The 26247-nt window shown below is 48.8% G+C and overlaps 1 long non-coding RNA gene across 1 annotated transcript in view; it reads right to left on the bottom strand.

Moving 5' to 3' along the window:
- LOC141046763 (uncharacterized) overlaps window positions 1-20321 on the bottom strand; it is a 63451-nt gene extending 43130 nt beyond the window's left edge. Inside the window, exon 1 of the long non-coding RNA XR_012219646.1 lies at window positions 19944-20321. This is a non-coding gene — a long non-coding RNA (uncharacterized lncRNA). The remainder of the gene's footprint in view (window positions 1-19943) is intronic.
- Between the last annotated feature and the right edge of the window lie 5926 nt (window positions 20322-26247).

The raw sequence follows: 26247 nt of genomic DNA, 5'->3' as shown, positions 1-26247 counted from the left end.
GTGTCACATAGCGCTCAGATATCAGTGGGCCGCACACAATCCACAAGTGTCCAGTGTCCACAAGTGTACGCAGAGATTCAAAATCTCCATTATCCTCTCGTCACTTTGGTCACAGGCAGCTGTGCCATCGAGCGTGTCACATAGCGCTCAGATATCAGTGGGCCGCACACAATCCACAAGTGTCCAGTGTCCAAAAGTGTACGCAGAGATTCAAAATCTCCATTATCCTCTCGTCACTTTGGTCACAGGCAGCTGTGCCATCGAGTGTGTCACATAGCGCTCAGATATCAGTGGGCCGCACACAATCCACAAGTGTCCACTGTCCACAAGTGTACGCAGAGATTCAAAATCTCCATTATCCTCTCGTCACTTTGGTCACAGGCAGCTGTGCCATCGAGCGTGTCACATAGCGCTCAGATATCAGTGGGCCGCACGCAATCCACAAGTGTCCACTGTCCACAAGTGTACGCAGAGATTCAAAATCTCCATTATCCTCTCGTCACTTTGGTCACAGGCAGTTGTGCCATCGAGCGTGTCACATAGCGCTCAGATATCAGTGGGCCGCACACAATCCACAAGTGTCCAGTGTCCAAAAGTGTACGCAGAGATTCAAAATCTCCATTATCCTCTCGTCACTTTGGTCACAGGCAGCTGTGCCATCGAGCGAGTCACATAGCGCTCAGATATCAGTGGGCCGCACACAATCCACAAGTGTCCAGTGTCCAAAAGTATACGCAGAGATTCAAAATCTCCATTATCCTCTCGTCACTTTGGTCACAGGCAGCTGTGCAATCGAGCATGTCACATAGCGCTCAGATATCAGTGGGCCGCACACAATCCACAAGTGTCCACTGTCCACAAGTGTACGCAGAGATTCAAAATCTCCATTATCCTCTCGTCACTTTGGTCACAGGCAGCTGTGCCATCGAGCGTGTCACATAGCGCTCAGATATCAGTGGGCCGCACACAATCCACAAGTGTCCAGTGTCCAAAATTGTACGCAGAGATTCAAAATCTCCATTATCCCCTCGTCACTTTGGTCACAGGCAGCTGTGCCATCGAGCGTGTCAAATAGCGCTCAGATATCAGTGGGCCGCACACAATCCACAAGTGTCCAGTGTCCACAAGTGTACGCAGAGATTCAAAATCTCCATTATCCTCTCGTCACTTTGGTCACAGGCAGCTGTGCCATCGAGCGTGTCACATAGCGCTCAGATATCAGTGGGCCGCACACAATCCACAAGTGTCCAGTGTCCAAAAGTGTACGCAGAGATTCAAAATCTCCATTATCCTCTCGTCACTTTGGTCACAGGCAGCTGTGCCATCGAGCGTGTCACATAGCGCTCAGATATCAGTGGGCCGCACACAATCCACAAGTGTCCACTGTCCACAAGTGTACGCAGAGATTCAAAATCTCCATTATCCTCTCGTCACTTTGGTCACAGGCAGCTGTGCCATCGAGCGTGTCACATAGCGCTCAGATATCAGTGGGCCGCACACAATCCACAAGTGTCCACTGTCCACAAGTGTACGCAGAGATTCAAAATCTCCATTATCCTCTCGTCACTTTGGTCACAGGCAGCTGTGCCATCGAGCGTGTCACATAGCGCTCAGATATCAGTGGGCCGCACACAATCCACAAGTGTCCACTGTCCACAAGTGTACGCAGAGATTCAAAATCTCCATTATCCTCTCGTCACTTTGGTCACAGGCAGCTGTGCCATCGAGCGTGTTACATAGCGCTCAGATATCAGTGGGCCGCACACAATCCACAAGTGTCCTCTGTCCACAACTGTACGCAGAGATTCAAAATCTCCATTATCCTCTCGTCACTTTGGTCACAGGCAGCTGTGCCATCGAGCGTGTCACATAGCGCTCAGATATCAGTGGGCCGCACACAATCCACAAGTGTCCACTGTCCACAAGTGTACGCAGAGATTCAAAATCTCCATTATCCTCTCGTCACTTTGGTCACAGGCAGCTGTGCCATCGAGCGTGTCACATAGCGCTCAGATATCAGTGGGCCGCACACAATCCACAAGTGTCCAGTGTCCAAAAGTGTACGCAGAGATTCAAAATCTCCATTATCCTCTCGTCACTTTGGTCACAGGCAGCTGTGCCATCGAGCGTGTCACATAGCGCTCAGATATCAGTGGGCCGCACACAATCCACAAGTGTCCAGTGTCCACAAGTGTACGCAGAGATTCAAAATCTCCATTATCCTCTCGTCACTTTGGTCACAGGCAGCTGTGCCATCGAGCGTGTCACATAGCGCTCAGATATCAGTGGGCCGCACACAATCCACAAGTGTCCAGTGTCCAAAAGTGTACGCAGAGATTCAAAATCTCCATTATCCTCTCGTCACTTTGGTCACAGGCAGCTGTGCCATCGAGCGTGTCACATAGCGCTCAGATATCAGTGGGCCGCACACAATCCACAAGTGTCCACTGTCCACAAGTGTACGCAGAGATTCAAAATCTCCATTATCCTCTCGTCACTTTGGTCACAGGCAGCTGTGCCATCGAGCGTGTTACATAGCGCTCAGATATCAGTGGGCCGCACACAATCCACAAGTGTCCACTGTCCACAAGTGTACGCAGAGATTCAAAATCTCCATTATCCTCTCGTCACTTTGGTCACAGGCAGCTGTGCCATCGAGCGTGTCACATAGCGCTCAGATATCAGTGGGCCGCACACAATCCACAAGTGTCCAGTGTCCAAAAGTGTACGCAGAGATTCAAAATCTCCATTATCCTCTCGTCACTTGGGTCACAGGCAGCTGTGCCATCGAGCGTGTCACATAGCGCTCAGATATCAGTGGGCCGCACACAATCCACAAGTGTCCACTGTCCACAAGTGTACGCAGAGATTCAAAATCTCCATTATCCTCTCGTCACTTTGGTCACAGGCAGCTGTGCCATCGAGCGTGTCACATAGCGCTCAGATATCAGTGGGCCGCACACAATCCACAAGTGTCCACTGTCCACAAGTGTACACAGAGATTCAAAATCTCCATTATCCTCTCGTCACTTTGGTCACAGGCAGTTGTGCCATCGAGTGTGTCACATAGCGCTCAGATATCAGTGGGCCGCACACAATCCACAAGTGTCCACTGTCCACAAGTGTACGCAGAGATTCAAAATCTCCATTATCCTCTCGTCACTTTGGTCACAGGCAGCTGTGCCATCGAGCGTGTCACATAGCGCTCAGATATCAGTGGGCCGCACACAATCCACAAGTGTCCACTGTCCACAAGTGTACGCAGAGATTCAAAATCTCCATTATCCTCTCGTCACTTTGGTCACAGGCAGCTGTGCCATCGAGCGTGTTACATAGCGCTCAGATATCAGTGGGCCGCACACAATCCACAAGTGTCCACTGTCCACAAGTGTGTGCAGAAATTCTAAAACTCCCCTGTCCTATAGACACCTTGTACCTTGTTTTACATTACTATATAGTTTGTTGGATTTTGTCTACATTTCTACCAAAAATGAGGAAGGCTGGTGGAAGAGGCCGTGGAATTGGGTGGGGGTTGGCAGCTGGTAATGATGGTGTTGGTGGTGGATCTGATGGTAGTGGCAAGAGCAAAATAGGACCGAATGCAGGAGGTGCTGACCCTGCGTCATCGTCTGGCTACATAAGGACTCGAACGCTTAGTTTTCTAGGAGTTGGCAAACCGCTTTTAAAGGCAGAGCATCAGGAAAAAGTTTTGTCTTACATTGCTGACTCAGCCTCCAGCTCTATCGCCTCCTCTTCTTCAGTTGTAAAAAGTAAAAGCACTGAGTCGTCATTGGAGGCTCATGTTCATGAACCACACCTTTCCTTGTGTCCTTCACCCCAACCAAGATTGAAGGATGACGCAGGCCATACTACTGATTACTCCATGGAGCTGTTTTCACATACCATGCCTGGATTATCAAGTCAAATGGTGAATTACCCAGGCCAAGATGAATCTGACATGGAGTGCACTGATGCACAGCCGCTGATGGATGATTCTGCTGGTACATTCACTCAGAGCACTACATTGTCCTCGTAGTGTACAGAGCCAGATTTTGACCCTGATGAGACTCAGGTGCCCCTTCCCGCACACTATACCACCATACACGGTGACACAGAGAAAGGTGCACATGACATAGAAGAGGAGGTGATGGATGACCCAGTTGTTGACCCAGATTGGCATCCATTGGGGGAAGAGGGTGCTGCTTCCAATAGCTCAGATGAGGAGCATCCACAGCAGACATCGACATCGCAACAGCTGTTATCTGGCAGGCCCGGAGCACTCCAAAGACAGGTTCCAAACATCAAAAGAGTTGCTGGACAGCTTGTCCAGAGGGTCAAAAGATCACAGCGTGCTAGGCCGCAAAATGTCTGCCAAAGTAGGAAGAGTGCAGTGTGGCACTTTTTTGAACAAAATCCTCATGATCAGGCCAAGGTTATCTGTAAGAAGTGCGCAAAGACCTTTAGCCGAGGGAAAAATCTGAAAAATTTGAATACCAGTTGCATGCTTAGACATTTAACCAGCATGCACTTGCAAGCGTGGACACAACACCAAACCTCAAGTGCCACATGTGCAACTGATCACAACGAAGGTAGTCAGCAACGCTACATTGTTTCCCCCACTGTAAGCCCACCGGTTAGCACAGCAGCAAATGTTGAGGTGTCGTTGCAAGGCCACAGCAGTCAGGGAATCCCACTGTTATATCAACGAAAGACTGATTCTAGGCCATCAGAAAGAACACCAACTCCATCACCATCATCAACCCTCTCTCAGTCCGCCCTGTCCACCGCTACTTCCACCATATGCAGCTCTCAAGTCCAGCTCACCCTCCCAGACACTATGAGTAGGTCAAGAAAGTACTCAGTCTCTCATCCGCGTACACTGGGTTTGAACGCCCACATTGCCAAACTAATCTCGTTTGAGATGATGCCCTTTCGGTTGGTGGAAAGCACAGCTTTCCGCGAACTCATGGCCTATGCAGTACCACGCTATGACCTACCCAGTCGCCACTTCTTCTCTCGCAAAGCCATCCCAGCCCTCCACCATCATGTGAAAGACCGCATTGTCCATGCACTCAAGCAGTCAGTGAGCGGAAAGGTGCACCTCACAACTGATGCATGGTCCAGTCGGCATGGCCAGGGCCGTTACGTGTCCATCACTGCGCACTGGGTTAATGTGGTGGATGCAGGGTCCACAGGGGACAGCGGTGGTGGGACAGTGCTGCCTAGCCCACGGTATAGGAAACAGTTGGCTGTAGGCGTTCGACCCTCCTCCTCCTCCTCCAGAAGCGACAGCTCGTCCACAGAGCGCAGTCGTACGAGCACTCCATCTGCAGCTGCCACTGTTGCACACAATGTGTCCCCCTATCGAGCAGCTAGTGGAAAGCGTCAGCAGGCTGTGTTGCAGATGATGTGTTTGGGCGACAGACACACCGCCGAGGTGCTGGCCGAGTACTTGAAGCGACAAACTGAGTCATGGCTGGGCAGTGTACATCTTGAGGCAGGCAAGGTAGTTAGTGATAACGGCCGTAATTTTGTGGCAGCCATAGCCCTTTCAAAACTCAGCCACATACCTTGCTTGGCTCACACCTTGAACCTGGTGGTGCAGTGCTTCCTCAAAAATTATCCGGAGTTAACAGCCCTGCTCCAGAAGGTGCGAAGACTGTGCACGCACATCCGCCGGTCGCCTGTACACTCCGTTCGTATGCAGAAGCTGCAGCGATTGCTCCACCTTCCCAACCACCGCCTCATTATCGACATTGCAACAAGGTGGAACTCCACCCTGCACATGGTGGAGCGGCTGTGCGAGCAGAGGCAGGCCATAATGCATTTGTGGGAGGATACACGGCCAGGCACTTTGAGAGCAGACATGGAGTTGACAGGCGTGCAGTGGTCGAAGCCGAAAGACCTTTGTAAAGTCCTTCAGTGTTTTGAGGAATGCACACGGCTGGTAAGCGCAGATGACGCCATCCTAAGCATGAGCATCCCACTTATGCGTCTGCTCATGCAAACTTTGACGCACCTTAAGGAGCAGGCGTCTGCAGCCAATGTTGATGAGGAGGAAGAGGAGGAGGGAATCCTTGATGACATTCAGCCATTGTCTGCTCAGGGACCTCTCCTGGACGAGGTGGAGGAAGAAGAGGAGGAGGAGGAGGATGATGGAGATGATTAATTAGGGGAGGAGGATGCAGTGAAAATGTTGGCGTGGCAAGGTCTGGTACAGGGTTTGTGCGTGACTGGAGGGATGTGGATTTGCCAGAAAGTGCTCCTCCACCCAGCACTCGCAGTGCATCATTGACACCGGGAACATTGACACCGGGAACATTGGCCCACATGTCAGATTATGCCTTGCGGATCCTAAAAAGGGACCCCCGCATTGCCAAAATGATGAACGATGACGACTACTGGTTGGCCAGCATCCTGGATCCACGCTATAAAGGCAAATTACAAAACATCATGCCACAGGAGAACCTTGACCTAATATTGGCTAATAAACAAGCAACTCTGGTAAATCGGTTGCTTGAGGCATTCCCAGCACACAGCAGCGGTGATGGTTCTCACACGAGCCGTACGGGCCGGGGGCAGCTTGGCAGAGGTGTTCGTGGTGCACACAGCAGAAGTGGCGTTGGAGACAGGGGTTTCATGACAATGTTGTGGACTGATTTTTCAAATACCGCTCACACAACTGGTAATACTGCATCGATGGAAAGTGACAGGAGACAGCAGTTGTCAACTATGGTTACAAACTACTTTTCCTCCCATATCGATGTTCTCCCACACAGGTCATTCCCCTTTGACTATTGGGCCGCTAAACTGGACACCTGGCCTGAATTGGCCCAATATGCCTTACAGGAGCTCGCTTGCCCAGCTGCAAGTGTGCTATCGGAAAGAGTCTTCAGGGCAGCTGGATCAATCCTGACAGAAAAAAGGACCCGTCTGTCAACCCAAAATGTGGATGATCTAACCTTCATTAAAATGAACCACGCATGGGTTTCCAAGGATTTTGTCCCACCTTCCCCTGATGACACATAGGGTGACAGAAAAATGGCTTGCTTTGGTCCACCTCTTCCTGGTACTTCACCTATTTCGCCTTTTGCATCAGTTGAATGTCCAACATCAACATATACCACTTTCTAAAACTCCCTAACTGTGCTGCCTCCCCCCCCATGGCAGGGGTCACCACCTAGCGCACGACACCGTGCGAGTGCCGTTGCCCTGGACAGGTGGGTAGGCCGACTCTTGGGCGCGGGCACTGGCACAGGGTCCCTCATAGTGCAATCAAGTGTCTCTGACGGTGGTGGTGCACACCCGCCGTCAGACACACCGCTGTACTATGAGGGGCCCAGTGCCAGTACCGACGCCGACGAGTGGGCCCCCCTTGCTTGGCCAGGGCCCCAGCATTTGCAATCTTTACCTCTCCCTGCTCCTCCGCTGTGTAATCTGGGCCGTCAAATCCATACTGTGCCTGACACCGTCTGAGCCTGCCTCCTGAGACATATATTTTGAATGTGTACGCTATCCATACATGTTATCCGGGGATACGGTACCCCTTCTAACCTTTGTGCAATGACGTGCAATCCATACTGGGCCTAACACCGTCTGAGCCTGCCTCATGCTGTATAGACATATATTTTGAATGTGTACGCTATCCATACATGTTATCCGGGGATACGGTACCCCTTCTAACCTTTGTGCAATGACGTGCAATCCATACTGGGCCTAACACCGTCTGAGCCTGCCTCATGCTGTATAGACATATATTTTGAATGTGTACGCTATCCATACATGTTATCCGGGGATACGGTACCCCTTCTAACCTTTGTGCAATGACGTGCAATCCATACTGGGCCTAACACCGTCTGAGCCTGCCTCATGCTGTATAGACATATATTTTGAATGTATACGCTATCCATACATGTTATCCGGGGATACGGTACCCCTTCTAACCTTTGTGCAATGACGTGCAATCCATTCTGGGCCTAACACCGTCTGAGCCTGCCTCATGCTGTATAGACATATATTTTGAATGTGTACACTATCCATACATGTTATCCGGGGATACGGTACCCCTTCTAACCTTTGTGCAATGACGTGCAATCCATACTGGGCCTAACACCGTCTGAGCCTGCCTCATGCTGTATAGACATATATTTTGAATGTGTACGCTATCCATACATGTTATCCGGGGATACGGTACCCCTTCTAACCTTTGTGCAATGACGTGCAATCCATACTGGGCCTAACACCGTCTGAGCCTGCCTCATGCTGTATAGACATATATTTTGAATGTGTACGCTATCCATACATGTTATCCAGGGATACGGTACCCCTTCTAACCTTTGTGCAATGACGTGCAATCCATACTGGGCCTAACACCGTCTGAGCCTGCCTCATGCTGTATAGACATATATTTTGAATGTGTACGCTATCCATACATGTTATCCGGGGATACGGTACCCCTTCTAACCTTTGTGCAATGACGTGCAATCCATACTGGGCCTAACACCGTCTGAGCCTGCCTCATGCTGTATAGACATATATTTTGAATGTGTACGCTATCCATACATGTTATCCAGGGATACGGTACCCCTTCTAACCTTTGTGCAATGATGTGCAATCCATACTGGGCCTAACACCGTCTGAGCCTGCCTCATGCTGTATAGACATATATTTTTAATGTGTACGCTGTCCATACATGTTATCCGGTGATACGGTACCCCTTCTAACCTTTGTGCAATGACGTGCAATCCATACTGGGCCTAACACCGTCTGAGCCTGCCTCATGCTGTATAGACATATATTTTGAATGTGTACGCTATCCATACATGTTATCCGGGGATACGGTACCCCTTCTAACCTTTGTGCAATGACGTGCAATCCATACTGGGCCTAACACCGTCTGAGCCTGCCTCATGCTGTATAGACATATATTTTGAATGTGTACGCTATCCATACATGTTATCCGGGGATACGGTACCCCTTCTAACCTTTGTGCAATGACGTGCAATCCATACTGGGCCTAACACCATCTGAGCCTGCCTCATGCTGTATAGACATATATTTTGAATGTGTACGCTATCCATACATGTTATCCAGGGATACGGTACCCTTTCTAACCTTTGTGCAATCACGTGCAATCCATACTGGGCGTGAGAACGGCTGGCGAGCTGTTAAGCAAGCTACAGCACCTGTCCAGACAAGTACAGGGATTCCCTAGCGAGGAGACTTATTTGATTGTTTTCTATGTTGGGACAGCAATTTTTGGGGAGCACTATACTCTGGAGAATGATAGATGGGGCCCACCATACACTGGAACATTCCAAAGGTGGACATCAGACACTGGAGCAGCATTTACAGGGCCCATTATACACTAGAGCATTAGAAATGGGGCCCATTATGTTTGGAGCATTATTTGGGCCCATAAGACAGTGGAGCTTCATCCATGGGGACCAACATATACTGTAGCATTATGTGGAGCTCATCATATACTGTTTCAAACATTATATGGGACCAATGATTTTGTATGGAGAAATAGATGGGCCTCGTCATGAGATGTAAAAAGTGAGGTATTTTTCATTGTACTATACCGCTATTTCTCTGCCGTATCGGAGCATGATGAGTTGTGGTATGTGTTAAAGGGGCGCTCTTTCGCCCAGGGCACATGAAAACCTGCAGCCAGACCTCCCCCCCCACAAATTTAGCCAAATAACCCCCATTTTTCAGTGCGTAACTTGTATTATGAAGTTAATTAAGGTTGACAAGCTTAAGTAAGAAGAATTGATGCTTTTGGCATTCAAATGGGCACTGTAGGTGTGTTTCCTGTCCTCCTCTCACTGCCGACTTTTATTCCCCATTGACTTACATTGGGTTTCGTGTTTCGGGACGACCCCGACTTTTCCCTATAATCGGACGATCTTGCTCGACCCGACTTTTGGAAAAGTCGGGTTTCACGAAACGAAACGCGACCCTAAAAAAGCAAAAGTCGCTCAACTCTAGTCATTAGTGATCTGGTTTGAGCAATCATTCTTTTCACTAAAAACCTGCACTATTCCTGCGGGGATCCTGCGTCATAGGTTTTGGAGAATAGACTCAGTGTTTACTAGTCCTGAGACAACTGTGTGTACTTGCAAGTATCCCCTCTCTTCTCTTTGTTTTTCTATCCTATCTTTTATTTGGCAACCATAGCTACGCGGGAAGAAGCCTATTATAAGCGGCTGAACAAGGATGCCCTTATGGCCCTGTGCACTGCAAACCAGATTGACGCTGCCGACAAAACCAGAGACCAGTTGATCGTGGATCTGGTGCAATGGGAGGCGAGCCTGGGCCCAGTGGATGTAGGAGGCAGCACCAGTGCTGATAGTGCAGCTGCGGAGGTCCAGCTGGTGCAGGCCGGCCTTACCTGCAGCCAGGAAGTAGGGGACCACTATCTGGAACTGGCCCTACAGCACTGCCCCGCTGCAGATACGGACAGACGTCTGCTGCTGATCCAGCAAGCTATAGAGAGAGCCGAGCGCCAGGCCCAGAGAGCCGAGGCCCAAGCGCAGAGGGCCCATGAACTGGAGATGCTCCAGCGGGGGGGGGATGCCCCCACAGCCCAGAGCAGTGAGCCCCACAGTGCCCAGAATCCGAAGCCCCAGCCAGAGCATTTTCCCGTGATAGAAAAGGACAGGGTCTTGGACACGTTTCTGCGAGCCTTTGAGAAAGCCTGCAGACAGTACCGGCTGGATAAGGACCAATGGGCCAGGTATCTGACCCCAGGGCTGAAAGGCAAAGCTCTGGAGGTGTTTGCTTCTCTGCGGCCAGAAGACGATGATGACTATGATACCATCAAGCAGGCCCTGATTACCAAATACCGGCTGACCCCTGAGGTATACCGAAAAAAGTTCCGGAACCTCCAACGTGGCCCACACGATAGCTATAGCGATGTGGTGCAAGGACTCAGGACCCAATTTAACCAGTGGATCCATGGACTATCAGTTGATTCCTTTGAGCTGCTGAAGGACCTGATGATAAAAGACCAGTTCTTGCATCTCTGCCCAGCTGAGGTCCGACAGTTCATCCTGGACCGAGAACCAACGAATGCGGACAAAGCCGCGCAGATCGCCGACAACTATGAGGCCAACCGGAGGCCAGTCACCGCCAGCTGGAGAGGGGGTAAGCCTGCAAACAACCCCAGTGCCCCTGCCAGCCATCACTCCGGAGGCCCTGTCCCTGTTGCCGAAACCAGGCCTACTACTGACAGTCGCCAGTGTTACAACTGCAGACGGACTGGTCATATCAGTGCCACCTGTGCGGAAAAGCAGAACACCCCCCCAGCCAAGGTCTCTGGGCCCAACGCCTCTGTTCTTGTGGTGGGAGGTGTGGTTGGGAGGATTGACGACAACGTTCAGCACGTCCAGGTGGGGGCCCATTTTGCTAAAGGCCTCAAGGACACCGGGGCTGAACGAACCCTCATCCGTCCTGAACTGACGGACCCTAAAGAGTTTATTGAGTGGAAAACTCTGACTGTCACCAGGATCGGGGGTACCCGCTGTCCCTTGCCAGTGGCTTGGGTGTTTCTTGATTGGGGTGCTGGGAGCGGGGTGAGGGAAGTGGGAGTGTCCGAGAACCTGCCCACTGATGTTTTATTGGGGACTGATTTGGGGAGGATGGTTGCCTACTACGTCCCTGACACCCCTCCCCAATCTGATAATAAGGGTGACGTTAATCCTGATGATGATGATGGGAAACTGAATGTGTTACCTGCTAATGCCTTGACGAGTAATGATGCAACTAATAACCATTCTCTCCCCATGAATGATGTTGATGGTGATGTAAATGTACCAAAGAAATCTGATAACCATTCTTTTCCTAGGACTGATGCTGCTGATGATGTATCTGTGCCAACTGAACCTGTTAACCATTTCTTTGAAACGTTAGATGTGTCCACAGGTACCGAAGTGCTCAGCCCCGTCACTCTGCGCAGTGAGAAGGCTGAGGAACCCCTAACAGGAGCAAGCGTCAGTTCTCAAGGAAATGGGGAGGTGCATGGGAACCGTGAGAGAGGTGATGCCATGCAACTGACCAGTGCCACCGAGGAAGGTAACTGGCCCATGAGTAGCACCGCTCCTGAAGTGTTGGGGGTGTATGGGGAGTGTTATGAGTTCATTTTCACCTTCACCTCTGATGTCTGATGAATTCCCTCTGCTGGTGGAAGGAGGTAGTGAAATTGATCTTGATGGGAAGAACCTTTCATCTGAACAGGTGGAGTGTGATTGGACATCCGGAATTTCTGAGTGGATATAAGGCATTCGACGCCCTTGCAGGGTTGCTGGTGATCCTTTCTGCTCTGAGCTCTGGCATCCAGTTTAGTTCCTGTCTACTAAAAGCTAAGTTTTTGCTCTGCTATTTTTCCATGAGATTTTGTCTGTTTACTTAGTGTTTGTGTTCAGCCTGCCCTGGTTGGGACGGGCTGACCTCCATTTTTTGTCTCTGATCAGTTGATCTCTTTGCTCTGTCTTCAGAATATACCTGAGTGCTGATATAGTGATTTTGAAGTCTAGTGACTTCAGGGCCTTTTCTATCAGACGTGTTGGACATAATTTTTGGCAGGGTTTTTTTGCGGATTGCAGCCAGCATCTTTTCTGTCCTTTCCTATCTAGTTAGTTGGGCCCCATCGTTTGCTCAGCCTGTCTTTCTGTCTGTGTTTGTGTTTTCATCTGTTTTTCACCGAAATACATGTTGGGGGCTGTCTATTGCTTTGGGGTCTGCTCTGGGGCAGTTTAGATTTCCCCTTTCTTTCTTTAGGCTTATTTAACTCTCCGGCTGTGTTGAGGGGTCTAGGGCACCGTAGGAACCCCCCACGGCTACTGTTAGTTGTGGTGAATAGGATCAGGGGTCTGCAATCCGCTAGCTACCAACTTCTCCGGTTTTCTGGACTTAGCTTGTGTTTTTGTTTTTTCCTCCTCCGGTGACTCATTCATAACAGGGGAGGTAGAGCCCATAGCAGCACCGGCTGGTGGGTCTGTAGAAATCCCCGGGTAAACAGCATACATAGCAGCTGTCACACGCAGTCAGAGTGCCCAGATCGCAGGTAGCGCCCTGCCTTCTGGACCCTCTTCTGCTACAAGAGAGACTGAACCAGAGGTCAACCAAGAGCAGGTTCCAGAGGGTACCAGTGAGGAAGGGACCCTGACGTCACTTCTGGCTGCCTCCAGCCAGGAGTTCCAGGCCGCTCTGCACTCAGATGCGAGCCTGGAGAAATTGAGAGACCACGCCAAGGCGCCTACCTCCGAGTCTGATAAGGAGAGGGTGTTCTGGGAATGAGGAAGGTTGTACCGGGAGACAGTACCCAGAAAATCCCAGAAGGAGTGGTTGAGGGAAAGACAGCTGGTCGTCCCCTATCAGTTCAAAACTGAGTTGTTGCGGATTGTCCATGAGATTCCACTCGCTGGACACTTGGGGGTCAGCAAAACTAAGGCATGGCTGTTTCAACACTTCTATTGGACCAAGATGGGGACAGACGTAACAACCTACTGCCACACCTGTACCACCTTTCAAAGAGTGGGTAAGGCGGGGTCTGCTCTTAAGGCTCCCCTTATCCCTTTGCCAGTGATAGAGGAGCCTTTCCAGAGAATCGCGGTGGACATTGTAGGCCCTGTGGCCATCCCCAGCAGCTCTGGAAAGCAATACATTCTCACCGTGGTAGACTACGCTACCCGGTACCAAGAGGCAGTAGCTCTGTCATCAACCAGGGCGGATAAGGTGGCTGATGCAATGGTGACCATCTTTTCAAGGGTAGGATTTCCCGGGGAGATGCTTACCAATCAAGGGACCCAATTCATGTCTTGCCTAATGGAGGGTCTCTGTGAGAAAATGCAGGTGAAGCACCTGGTATCGAGTGCGTATCACCGATACACCAATGGTTTGTGTGAAGGCTTCAACGGTACCCTCAAACAGATGCTCCGCATGCTGGTTGAGACCCAAGGGCACGACTGGGAGCGGTACCTCCCACACCTGCTGTTCGCTTACAGAGAAGTTCTGCAGGCCTCGACGGGGTTCTCCCCTTGGAGCTCCTGTTTGGCAGGCGAGTCCGGGGAGCCCTTGGGTTGATAAGAGAATCCTGGGAAGGTGAGCCAAACCCCACAGAAGTGTCCATCGTGGATTATGTCATGCGCTTCCGTGACAAGATGCAGACCTTGACGCAGTTGGTGCATGACAATATGACACAGGCTCAGGCTGACCAGAAGCACTGGTACGACCAGAACGGCCAGGAGCAGACCTACCAGATGGGTCAAAAGGTGTGGGTTCTGGTCCCCGTACCAACGGATAAGCTTTAGGCAGCCTGGGATTGCCCATACGTCGTCCACCTACAGCTCAATCCGGTCATCTACGTGGTCACGCTTGACCATGCTCGGGGTAGGCGCAAGGCCTTTCACGTCAACATGCTGAAGGCTCATCACGAACGTGAAGCCTGTGTCCTACTGGTCTGCAACCTGCCCGAGGATGGGGAGGAAGATCCCCTTCTGGACATGCTGGCCCCAGCCAAGGTCAATGGGTGCATTGAGGACATGGAGGTAAGTGCCTCCTTAACCGTACCCCAGGGGTCGCAGTTGTTGGATACCCTGGATCCCTTCTGGGCCGTGTTCACCAACCGACCTGGGAGGACAGAGTTAGCGGTTCATGAGGTGGACACCGGGAATAACGCCCCACTCCAGTGAACACATCGGATCTCTGAGGAGGTGCAACAGGTCATGCGCCAAGAGATCAATGAGATGTTACAGCTGGGGGTGATTTGACGGTCAAAAAGTGCGTGGGCCTCGCCTGTAGTCCTCGTGCCTAAAAAGGATCGGACCACCCGGTTCTGTGTGGACTACAGGGGGCTCAACGCCATCACAACCTCTGATGCACACCCGATGCCGTGCATCGAGGATCTGCTTGAGCGGTTGGCGAAAGCAAAATACATATCCATCATGGATTTGAGTCGGGGATACTGGCAGATTCCCCTGAGCCCTGAGGCGTAGGAGAAATCCACCTTTATCACCCACTTTGGACTGTACGAGTCCACAGTCATGCCCTTCGGCATGAAAAATGCCCCTGCCACTTTCCAGCGGATTGTCAACCACCTGCTCCGGCGACTGGAGGAGTACGCGGTGGCGTACCTGGATGACATTGCCGTCTTCATTTCCACCTGGGAGGAACACCTTCAGCATCTTCAGGAGGTGCTCAAACGTCTTCACTAGACAGGCCTGACCATCAAGCCGGGAAAGTGCCAGATGGGCATGAGCGAGGTCCACTACCTGGGGCATCGGGTAGGCGGGGGTTCCATGAGTCCGGAGCTGGAGAAAGTGGACGCAATCGTGTCCTGGCCCACCCCCAGGACCAAGAAACAGGTGAAGTCCTTCTTGGGCACTGCAGGGTACTATAGGTGGTTCGTACAGGACTATAGCGCCCTTGCAAAACCCTTGACCGACCTCACCAAGCAGAGGCTACCCCAAACAGTTAACTGGATGGTCAGCTGCGAGGCGGCCTTCCAAGCTTTAAAAACATCCCTGTGTAACTCTCCAGCAGTCGACTGCAGTTGCCCGTTCCTGGTCCAGACTGATGCCAGCAAGTTTGGTCTCGGTGCTGTGCTCAGCCAGGTTGACTCGGGGAACCAGGAGCACCTCGTGTTGTACTTGAGCCAGAAACTCTTGCCGAGGGAAGTGGCATACTCCACCTTCGAGAAGGAGTGCCTGGCCATGATGTGGGCACAGCAACGTTTGCAGCCCTACGTGTACGGGCACATCTTCACGGTGGTAACCGACCACAACCCTCTGAGCTGGCTGCACACAGTGTCCGGAACCAACGGAAGGTTGCTACACTGGAGCCTTGCCCTTCAGCAGTACGACTTTACCGTACAACACAAAAAGGGCAGCGAGCATGGAAATGCCGAGGGGTTGTCCCGCCGGGTCGAACCCGCTGAGGTGCACATGGTGGATTACCGACAGGTTATGCCTCCGTAGCACACTCAAAAGGGGGAGGTGTAACGATAAGTAAAATATTACCTCGCTGGAACATTCCAGAATCTCCCATTGTTACACTACAGATTATACTTCTGCTTGTCACACGCTGCAGATGTGACCCCCTTAGCAGCTGTGTGTCTCCTCTGCCTGCTTGTAACCCTACACCAGACATTTCCTGTGCCAGCTCTCTCTTTCCTCCTTCCCCTCTCCCTGCACAGCCAGGAAAAGGATTACTTTTGTTCCCTGCCATGCAGCCAATTCAGGTAAGGGAAATATTAAAAGAAGCCATAGCGCGCACCTTATATGCGGCAGCGATATGAAAATTACATTTCTGCAAAATGCATCGACCCGGTATTCTGGCCCATAATTGGCACGGTTCTAGTACCCCCAGAAACCGAGAACTGGATTTCTCCTAAACGGTGTGATATAATTACTGCATGTTTGGTGTTTAATTATTGTCTGCGATAAACTAAGGAAAATGATACCATGTACGTGTTTATACGAGGTATCCTCTGCGAGATATAGTCATTATAAGTTTTGTAGTCAGAATTGTAACTCCTAGAGCAGGGGGAGGAACATCCCTAGACCTCCCCTTTCGTGATGTCACGGACCCAGAGCTATAAAGCATTCCCTCCCTGGGGTTGGTCATTCGATCTGGAGGTTTTCATGCCTAAAGGACCCCAGATGCAGGGCGATGTGTGGCCCCGCCTCCTCCCCACATGGCTAGCCTAAAGACCATTAAGCAACTGGAAGTGTTGATTTTCTATGTTAATGCCATTTATTTTATATTTTTATTGTACATACCTACTGTCTCAACGTTGTAACATATTTTATCTGTGTAATCACTGCCCCCCTTTTGGGGAATAAATTATAAAATGTATTAGTCTGTCTTCATGCTCTAACAACGAATGTACACATGTCTTTAAGATAATTACGCTGCTGAATTGGGTTGGCGTTGAACCCCTCTATTAAGTTTATAACTTAAGCAGAGAATTCTGGAGCTGGTCACGGCAACGTGTGGCCTGGGCCCTGGGCACTGCTGAGAGTGACGGAAGGGGTTTTTTAAGCTAATTTGGGGTGGCTGCGGCCAGAACGTTTTATAATTCCCTCACTGCAGTGTGCCGGGTGGCCAGACCTCATTGAAGCAGCCGGCCGGTGACCCATTATCGCAGGTGTAGTTCCCTGACTGACCTGAGGGTAAGGGGGGCACCGGAGAGCTGCGAGTTCCAAAGTGAAACTGAAAAAGCGGGATATATATAAATCCCCGCAGTTCGTGGAAGATTGTTAGCAGTGGTGGGACATCCAAAATAACTCCCTGCGATAAATTGTTAGGGCAAGACTAGCTTGCTGTTTTTATCACATGGTGCCAGCGGTGGGATTACTAAGATAAGCCCCCCTGTGCCTGTGATAGCCGTGTGTCGGCAGTGCGCCACATCCCTCCAATCGTGACATACCGGTGTCAGCGGCGGGATCGTGACAGCTGGGAACAGGAGTTGTCGGGAACATCGCGAGGATCGTGAAGGCTGCAGGGGCCGCCGGAAGGTGAGAATATCACGATTATTATTTTTTTTTTTAATTATTTTTAACATTATATCTTTTTACAATTGATGCTGCATAGACAGCATCAATAGTAAAAAGTTGGTCACACTTGTCAAGCACTGTTTGACAAGTGTGACCAACCTGTCAATCAGTTCTCCAAGCGATGCTACAGATCTCTTGGAAAACGCTAGCATTCTGCAAGCTAATTACGCTTGCAAAACGCTTGTTTTTGCGGGAATTCTGCATGCGTATTTCCCACGGCAGGGAATTGCGGAATTTCCGCGGCAATTCCACATGTGTGCACATAGCCTTAAGAAGTTTATTAACCCTTCAGGTGCTTCACAGGAACTGAAGAAATGTGGAAGGCAAAAATGATCATTTAACTTTTTTCACAAAAATTTTACTTTAGACCCATTTTTTTATTTTTACAATGGTAATGTAAGTTAATGGACCTCAACATTTGTTGTGCAAATTCTCCTGAGTATGTCGATACCCCACATGTGGGGGAAAACCACTGTTTGGGCGCATAGCAGGGCTCGGAAGGGAAGCAGTGCCATTCTACTTTTGTGAACGCAAAATTAGCTGGAATCGAGAGTGGACTCCATGTCGCGCTTGGAGAGCCCCTGATGTGCCTATACAGTGGAAACCCCCCCACAAGGAATGTACGTAGATGTGTGTTAGCACCTTGAACCCCCAGGTGCTTCACCAAAATTTGTAAAATTGAGTTGTGAAAATTAAAAAAATAAAATTACATTTTTTGCAGAAAAGTATTTTTTAGACCCATTTTTTTATTTTTTCAAGTGTAGCAGAAAATAGACCACAAAAATTGTTGTGCAATTTTTCCTGAGTACACTGATACCCCATATGTGGTGGAAAACTACTATTTGGATGCACAGCAGGACTCGGAAGGGAGGGAGTGATGGTTTGGAGCACAGACTGTGGTGCACACCATGTCGCATTTGGAGAGCCAATTTGTCCTGAGTACGCAAATACCCCATATATGCAGTTAAACCACTGTTTGGGTGCATGGCAGAGCTTGGAAGGGACGGAGCGCCGTTTGACTTTTCAGTGCAAAATTGGCTGGATTTGAGATTGGATGCCATGTCGCATTTGGAGAGCCCCTGATGTGCCTAAACTAGACCTTCCAAGGCATTATTTAGAGGCACAGTTATAGAAATTATAATATTGCTTTTACTTGTGTATGAGCGTACTATGCACCTTTTTTGTGATCTTCCCTTCTTCGCTGTTTGGGGAACCTCTGCTGGAAAATGTTGATCTGGGACGATTTGGACACCATCAGTCTCAGAATTACTGGGACCCTCAACTTCCTGAGTGTCGAACATTAGGGCCTTGATGACTACCTCCTGAAACTGAAGGAAGGTCCCCGTATTGGCTGCAGATCCAAACAGCACAAAAGCATTGTACAGTGCCATCTGTACAAGGTGCACGGCCAATTTTTTGTACCATACTTTAGCTTGTGGTAAGGCACTGTACGGTTTGGGGACCTGAGAGATCTACGCCCCCCATTTACTTATTATACTCCAGGATACAATCTTTGGGACTTGTGTGTGGTACTTCGGACCGTGAGAAGCGAGCTGTTGTTACGGTGTATGGTGGTCAAGATAAGGACAACTCTGTTGCCATATATAGTGCATGTCGTGGAGGGAATAATAGACACATGTTTTCTAATAAGGCATCCCAGAAATGTGGTTGCAACATCTGTGGGAGTGCCCATGGTGGCCATATTGTCTTTGGCATAGGCTAGGTTCACATTAGCGTTTGAGTCTGCAGTGTATCATCCACATGCGCAAACGCATGCAATCGCATGTTTACGCAGCATTTTTATGCGCATCATCTTACACATGACGGGAAAAAATGCTGCGTGTGCATGCGTTTGTATTTGTTTTTGCATGCGTTTGCGTTGTTTACGAGCATGCGTTCGATATGACACCAGACAAAAATGGGCGTGTCTCATGGGATTTCTATATGTATTTTGAATAATGCATGCGTATCCAACGCATGCGTACGCATGTCCTTGCGTATGCATACATTCCCATAGACAGTAATGCATTTTTTGACGCACTCATCCGCATGCTCATGAATGCGCATATTTGACGGATTTTTGACGCCTCAAAAAATGCAACATGTTGTGTTCGCTGCGCACCACCGCACACCGTGAAACAACGCATGCGTACACGAAAGCATGAGAACGCATGCAAACGCATGTCCCTGCGTACACCCTGTTAAATGTATGTACGCATGATGCATGCGGATCAAACACAGACACAAATGTGAAACCAGCCATAGTCAGATATTACTAGAGATTCATAAAACTTTAAATAATTGTTTATTTTTCAATTTGATTATTGCTGTGAATTTACTGTTTAGTAGAGCAGTGGCAGATGGTGATAGCCATGGTTATACCTGTATAGTTACAATACGAGGCAGAGGTTGTCGCGTCCTGGCGCCTCCTTCAATAGCTATTCCCAAGGTAGGGGCAGTTTTCATTACACGCACTAAGGCGGCAGAAGGTTCAAGCAGGCCCGGCTACAAGAGAGAAGACGTCCTGTCAGTCAGCATCATGGGATAGGTGAAAGGATTAGTGACATGAGCGGATAAAAGAGATTAACACGGAGCACACAATACAGAAAGGGATACAGTGGCACAAACAGAAGGAGCTGAACATAATAACGTCTGCTAGTCCCGTAACAACCAGTCCCGAAAACATTCACCATTATCTGTGTATAGACATCAGACTGCAGGACAGGGAACAGGACACAACATGGAGCCTGGGTAACTAAAGGGGGGTCATAGACATTTACACCATCTGACTGATATTAATAAATTCAATAATCATACTCCACTGATAGAAATGTATCAGGTCTGCTCAGGGGAGGACTGAGACAGAAAAGCAGTCCTGCCACACAAACCCCACCAGCCTACAAACTATAACACTCCTCACCCCGATCAGTGAATTTTGCTTTACTTTGTTGTGCCTCTCACTCTCCTAAAGAGAGATATTTGAAGACCCACATGTGAATGATGCCACAGAGCGTATGATCGAAGCATTGGGCGCTAACCCCTCCTGCCGCGATGCTAACCCCGCCCACCCCGATGATGTCATCATTCATGTGCAGGCAGCATTCTGTAATGAACGCTGCGTGCACTTGGTAAAACGACCGGCAGCTGGCAGGATATGGCTGCCACCGGAGCATTGCATATTCCGTGGACCTGCCCGCAGGCCGGAGGTTCCCCAAACCTGTTTTAAAGGGCTGGCGGTCCACTTTGTATTATAGAGCCGCCAGCCTACCGGGCATCTGCCCGGCCTTGCAGATTAGTAATCCGGGCCTGCATTAAGGCTACGTTCCTACATGAGTATTTGGTGAGTTTTTGATGTTGCAGATTTTCTCCAGCATTTCTGAACTTATATAAATTAGGTTATTTGCATTTTTTCGTTGTATTTTTTACATGCATTTTTATTGCGTTTTTGACGTTATGCTTTTTGTCTGTTCTTGGTATGTCATGCTTTTTGTGATACCTCCTGGTATTTGGCTTTAACAAACTTTATTGATAAAGTCATGTGCAGATTACATTCATTTTTTACCTGAGGATTTCTCACATCCACTGCAATTTTATGTGAAAAATCTACATATAACGGCATAGCGGCAAGATAAATTGACATGATGCACATTTGAAATGGACAGGTTTTACATTTTTCTGATTGCAAGGAAAGGTTCCTGCAGCTGTTGGAGAGGACAGGGAGCTTCTGACAATAATGCTTCTTAAGCCCCCGTTACACACTGCGATATCGCTAGCAATATCGCTGTAAAGTCACCGATTTTGTGACGTTGCAGCGATATTGCTAGCGATATCGCTGCATGTGATACTTACCTCCGACCGGCTCCCCCGCTGGTTATCACTGATCGCGCGAGAAGCTCCTGGACCATTCCTCGTCGGTCACTTCCTGCGGCGCTTCCTGTGGCGCCGACGAGCAACGCGTGTAGCCGGGCGGGGGGACGCAGGATCGCCGCGTCTGACAGGTAAGTAGCGATCCCCGTCCCCTGCAATGTCACTGGTGAGATCTGCCTGAGTGGCAGCTCACTAGCGACCACCCAGCGATTCACCAGCGATCCTGACCGCGTCATATCGCTGGTCGGGATCGCTGGTGAGTCGCTAGGTGTAACGGTACCCTTAGATTTGGGGCTGCCTAAAACACAGCAGTGGGGGGTCTGAAACAATGGATTGTAATTGGGCATCTTTTCGTAGTAAAGGTTGTAATTTCCGTGCCGGTCCCCTTAGCACTTCCAGATTTGGATTGTGGGTGACTAATAGAGGCACCTGATTATTTTCTTTGTTAGCTTTGTAATGTAGGAGATGATTCCTTGATGTTCTGGTGGTTTTTGTAATTTGGTTTCAAATTGTTCTTGGATGGTAGCCCTGATTCAAAAAGTTCTTTCTGAGGCGACCAAGGTGTTTGACTGTATCCATGGGGTTGGAACATAAATAACCGGGTGCCTCTAGTTAACCCCTTTCCGACATTAGGTGTAATAGTATGCCAATGTCGGATACCCCCTGTATGGTGAGGGCTTCGGTGCTGAGCTCGTGCCTTTCCGGGCATGTGTCAGCTGATCTATACAGCTGACATGTGCCCGCAACAGCCATGGGTGGAATCGCAATCCAACCGCAGCTGTTAATTAGTTAAATGCTGCCGTTAACCTCTGACAGCGGCATTTAACTTGCGCTTACCAGAATCAGCCCCATATCACGAAAAATGGAGACCACCACTTAAATAAAAAAGAACCTAGACATGTTTTGGTGTCTATGAACTCATATTCACCTGGAGAATCATAATGGCAGGTCAGTTTTAGCATTTAATGAACATGGTAAAAGATACCCAAAAAAAACCAACTGTGGGATTGCACTTTTTTTTGCAATTTCACCGCACTTGGAATTTTTTTCCCGTTATTCAGTACACAATATGTTAAAACCAGTGGTGTCGTTCAAAAGAACAACTCGTCATGCAAAAAACAAGCCCTCACATGGCAATTTTGACCAAAAAAAAATAAAAAAGCTATGGCTCTGGGAAGAAGGTCCATTTCATCTATAAGCTAATGAATTGGCTGCATGTCTTGGTCTGGTCCCTTTAAACAGCAGCTGCTGCTCCTGCTGATGATGTCACGGAATGCTGTGGTTTCTGGCTCCACCACCTAGCCTTATGACATCACACTCATCGTTTAAGGAACTGCAGAGCCGACATTCCATTTGAGGATTGCAGTTACTGGGGAGAGAGGTAAGTCGGCTCTATGTCGCCTCTTGTTGTGTCCTTCATTCTTTTCTATCATCTAATTCTCACTTACTTTTTATTCATTAAGGGGCCTTTATTGTATATAATACAAGCAGGTCCAAAATACTGAGCCCCTCAGATTAGGTGACATCCATATTTTACAGCATTTCTTGCAATAGTAAAGAGAGATAAATCCCATCACATCCTATGTATCCCAGGACAGAAAAGACAGTGATTTACCGACTCTCCATCACATCTCACTGGTTTCTGACTTTCTTGCTGATCACATCCATAGCATAGTAATAATGGAGAGAATCTCCTCAGCCATAACTGGAACACAACACCTTCCCAATTTTTGGCCAATATATTGTTTTAAAATCATACAAATCTGGGAGATGAACGTGATCATATTCTGTAAAGCGAACGCATGTAGCCTGGATATAATTATGTAATTGTTGGGTGTTATTGAGACATATCGTGATATACAATCCAGATCAAAGATATAAATCCAACTAATTTTGTGAAAACCTTGTAAAACCCGGATGTATATACAGTACATATTAGCTCCATATATAGAAAATCTATTCAAATATTCCCCCATATTGGTAGGATTCATATTGTTTGTATTTTGGGCAATGCACTTCAATGGAAGCCGGTAGTAACAGCCACCACTTGGGAGGTCACAGAATGTTGAAATTGTTGATTACCCACCCATTAGATTCGTCATGTGATGTCACAGAATGTTATGGTTGTTGGCGCCACCCGCATTGGCTCTTATTTGTCTTCTCATTAATGTTTTGGTTGTTGGTTTTGCCCCCATCAGTTATTACTTGTGATGTCACCAAATATTTTATTTCTTGGTCCATGATTAGGTGCCATCTGAGCCAAGCTGAAAGACGATAATTGACTTTCTCTTCTCACCTCACGAACATTCTTGACGTTGCTCCTTGGGAGGGGGTGAGTCGGATTTTTAGTTGTGTTTAACTATATAAAGTGTGCTACTTATCTGATGGTTAGTGCTGTGCTCACTCATTACATGTAGGTGCATTACTCTGTCATAAACGGGTGAGAACCCTATTTTCTCATTTGCTTTCACTACTCAAATTTCATGTCGTGAGTGCAAATTCTAAGAACCTGAAGCAGGTATGAATTGTCACTAATACCTTTGGATATGTATGTGTGAATGAATGTGAATGTTAGTACTCCTAACATATCCAAAATATAATGAACCCCATGTTAGGGCCACCACTCCTGAATTTGTCTTTTCCAATCCTACCCCTGGTATATGGGGAGAGATATCTACTCCTGTGGGAGGGAGAGTTTATTGTGGAGTGGATGGTGAACTCCTGATCACTCCAAAAAATAAAACAGGAGGATATAGACAGGATGACTGAGGCACAAATGTCACCTCAGGACTCTAAATATCCCGGACAGGTTGGGGAGTAGAACTAGTAAATTAGCCAAATAAATATAATGCAATGAATAGTTAATGAAACCATAAGTTCTATTCATGCTCTTAATGAGCGGGTTGCTCAGATTAGGAAGGTAGCCCGTCAGGACAGAAATGGTTTTGACTACCTGTTAGCAATTGAAGGTGGAACTTGTGCTGTAATAGGTGCTTCTGGATTGAAGATGCACATGATTCTATTGAGAGAAACATGGATATGGTAAAGGAGCTGCAACAAAAATCCCTTCTCCTGGATGGAGTTTATCGGAGTTTGGTTAAACAACATACTCTTATCTTTGCTAGAGCCCACAGTGGTAGGGATAGGATTGATTGTATTCATCTTGATTGCCTGAAAATTATTAATGTGCTGTGTTTCTCATTGCAGGAAATGAGTTATACATTGGAATCACTGGCTGACACAGACAGAAGAGGACCAATAGTATATCCGCCTGTGATTTTATCCATAGGAAGGATGACACTACAGCTTCAGAGATGACCGTCTGATAGCCTCGCTCGACTACCCACCTCTCCTGAAGACCCTTTCAGCCTTTTGAGACTTGGGTGGAGGACATCATCTCTGAAAATAGGGTCTCCACAGCTGCACCCCAACAGTTTACCGTATATACTCAAGTATAAGCCGACCCGAGTAAAAGCCGAGGCACCAAATTTTGTCACGGAAAACTGGGTAAACTTATTAATTCCAGTATAAGCTGGATATGCATTGTCCCCTCATCTCTGTCCTGGTATACACAGGCTCCCCCATCCCTGACCTGGTATGCACGGGCTCCCCCATCGCTGTCCTGGTATGCATGGCTCCCCCCGTCATGTCTTTGTATGCATGGCTTCCCCATCACTGTCCTGGTATGCATGGCTCCCCCATCATGTCTTTGTATGCATGGTTTCCCCATCACTGTCCTGGTATGCATGGCTCCCCCCGTCATGTCTTTGTATGCATGGCTTCCCCATCACTGTCCTGGTATGCATGGCTCTCCCATCATGTCTTTGTATGCATGGTTTCCCCATCACTGTCCTGGTATGCATGGCTCCCCCCAATCCTGTCTTTGTATGCATGGTTTCCCCATCACTGTCCTGGTATGCATGGCTCCCCCATCCTGTCTTTGTATGCATGGCTTCCCCATCACTGTCCTGGTATGCATGGCTCCCCCGTCATGTCTTTGTATGCATGGCTTCCCCATCACTGTCCTGGTATGCATGGCTCCCCCATCCTTTCTTTGTATGCATGGCTTCCCCATCACTGTCCTGGTATGCATGGCTCCCCCGTCATGTCTTTGTATGCATGGCTTCCCCATCACTGTCCTGGTATGCATGGCTCTCCCATCATGTCTTTGTATGCATGGTTTCCCCATCACTGTCCTGGTATGCATGGCTCCCCCCGTCATGTCTTTGTATGCATGGCTTCCCCATCACTGTCCTGGTATGCATGGCTCCCCCATCATGTCTTTGTATGCATGGCTTCCCCATCACTGTCCTGGTATGCATGGCTCCCCCGTCATGTCTTTGTATGCATGGCTTCCCCATCACTGTCCTGGTATGTATGACTCCCCCCCCATCCTGTCTTTGTATGCATGCCACCCCTGTCCTGTCCTTGTATGCATAGCTCATTATCCCCTATCCTGGTATGCATGGCTCCTGGGACAGATGACTCATGTATAAGCCGAGGGGGGGGGCATTTTCAGCACGAAAAAATGTGCTGAAAAACTCTGCTTATACGCGAGTACATACGGTACTGTGGAGGTTCTGGTGGAGGGATGCAGGTCTGGACAGCTGTCGTCATCCTATTAGATAGGTAAGAATGAATGTGTGTGTGTGTATACTTTAAAGGGAATCTGTCACCCCATTTTTCGAGTATCAGCTGCTGGCACCGCCATCAGGGGCATATCTACAGCATTCTGTAATGCTGTAGATAAGCCCCCGATATAACCTGAAAGAGAAGAAAAACGAGTTAGCTTATACTCACCCAGGGGCGGTCCGGGTCC

The sequence above is a fragment of the Dendrobates tinctorius genome, unplaced genomic scaffold, assembly GCF_039654945.1.
Source record: "Dendrobates tinctorius isolate UK_male_01 unplaced genomic scaffold, ASM3965494v1 ptg000120l, whole genome shotgun sequence".
Classification (NCBI taxonomy): Eukaryota; Metazoa; Chordata; class Amphibia; order Anura; family Dendrobatidae; genus Dendrobates; species Dendrobates tinctorius.
Note: the sequence above shows the minus strand (reverse complement) of the source record. Positions and strands in the feature narration are given on the sequence as shown.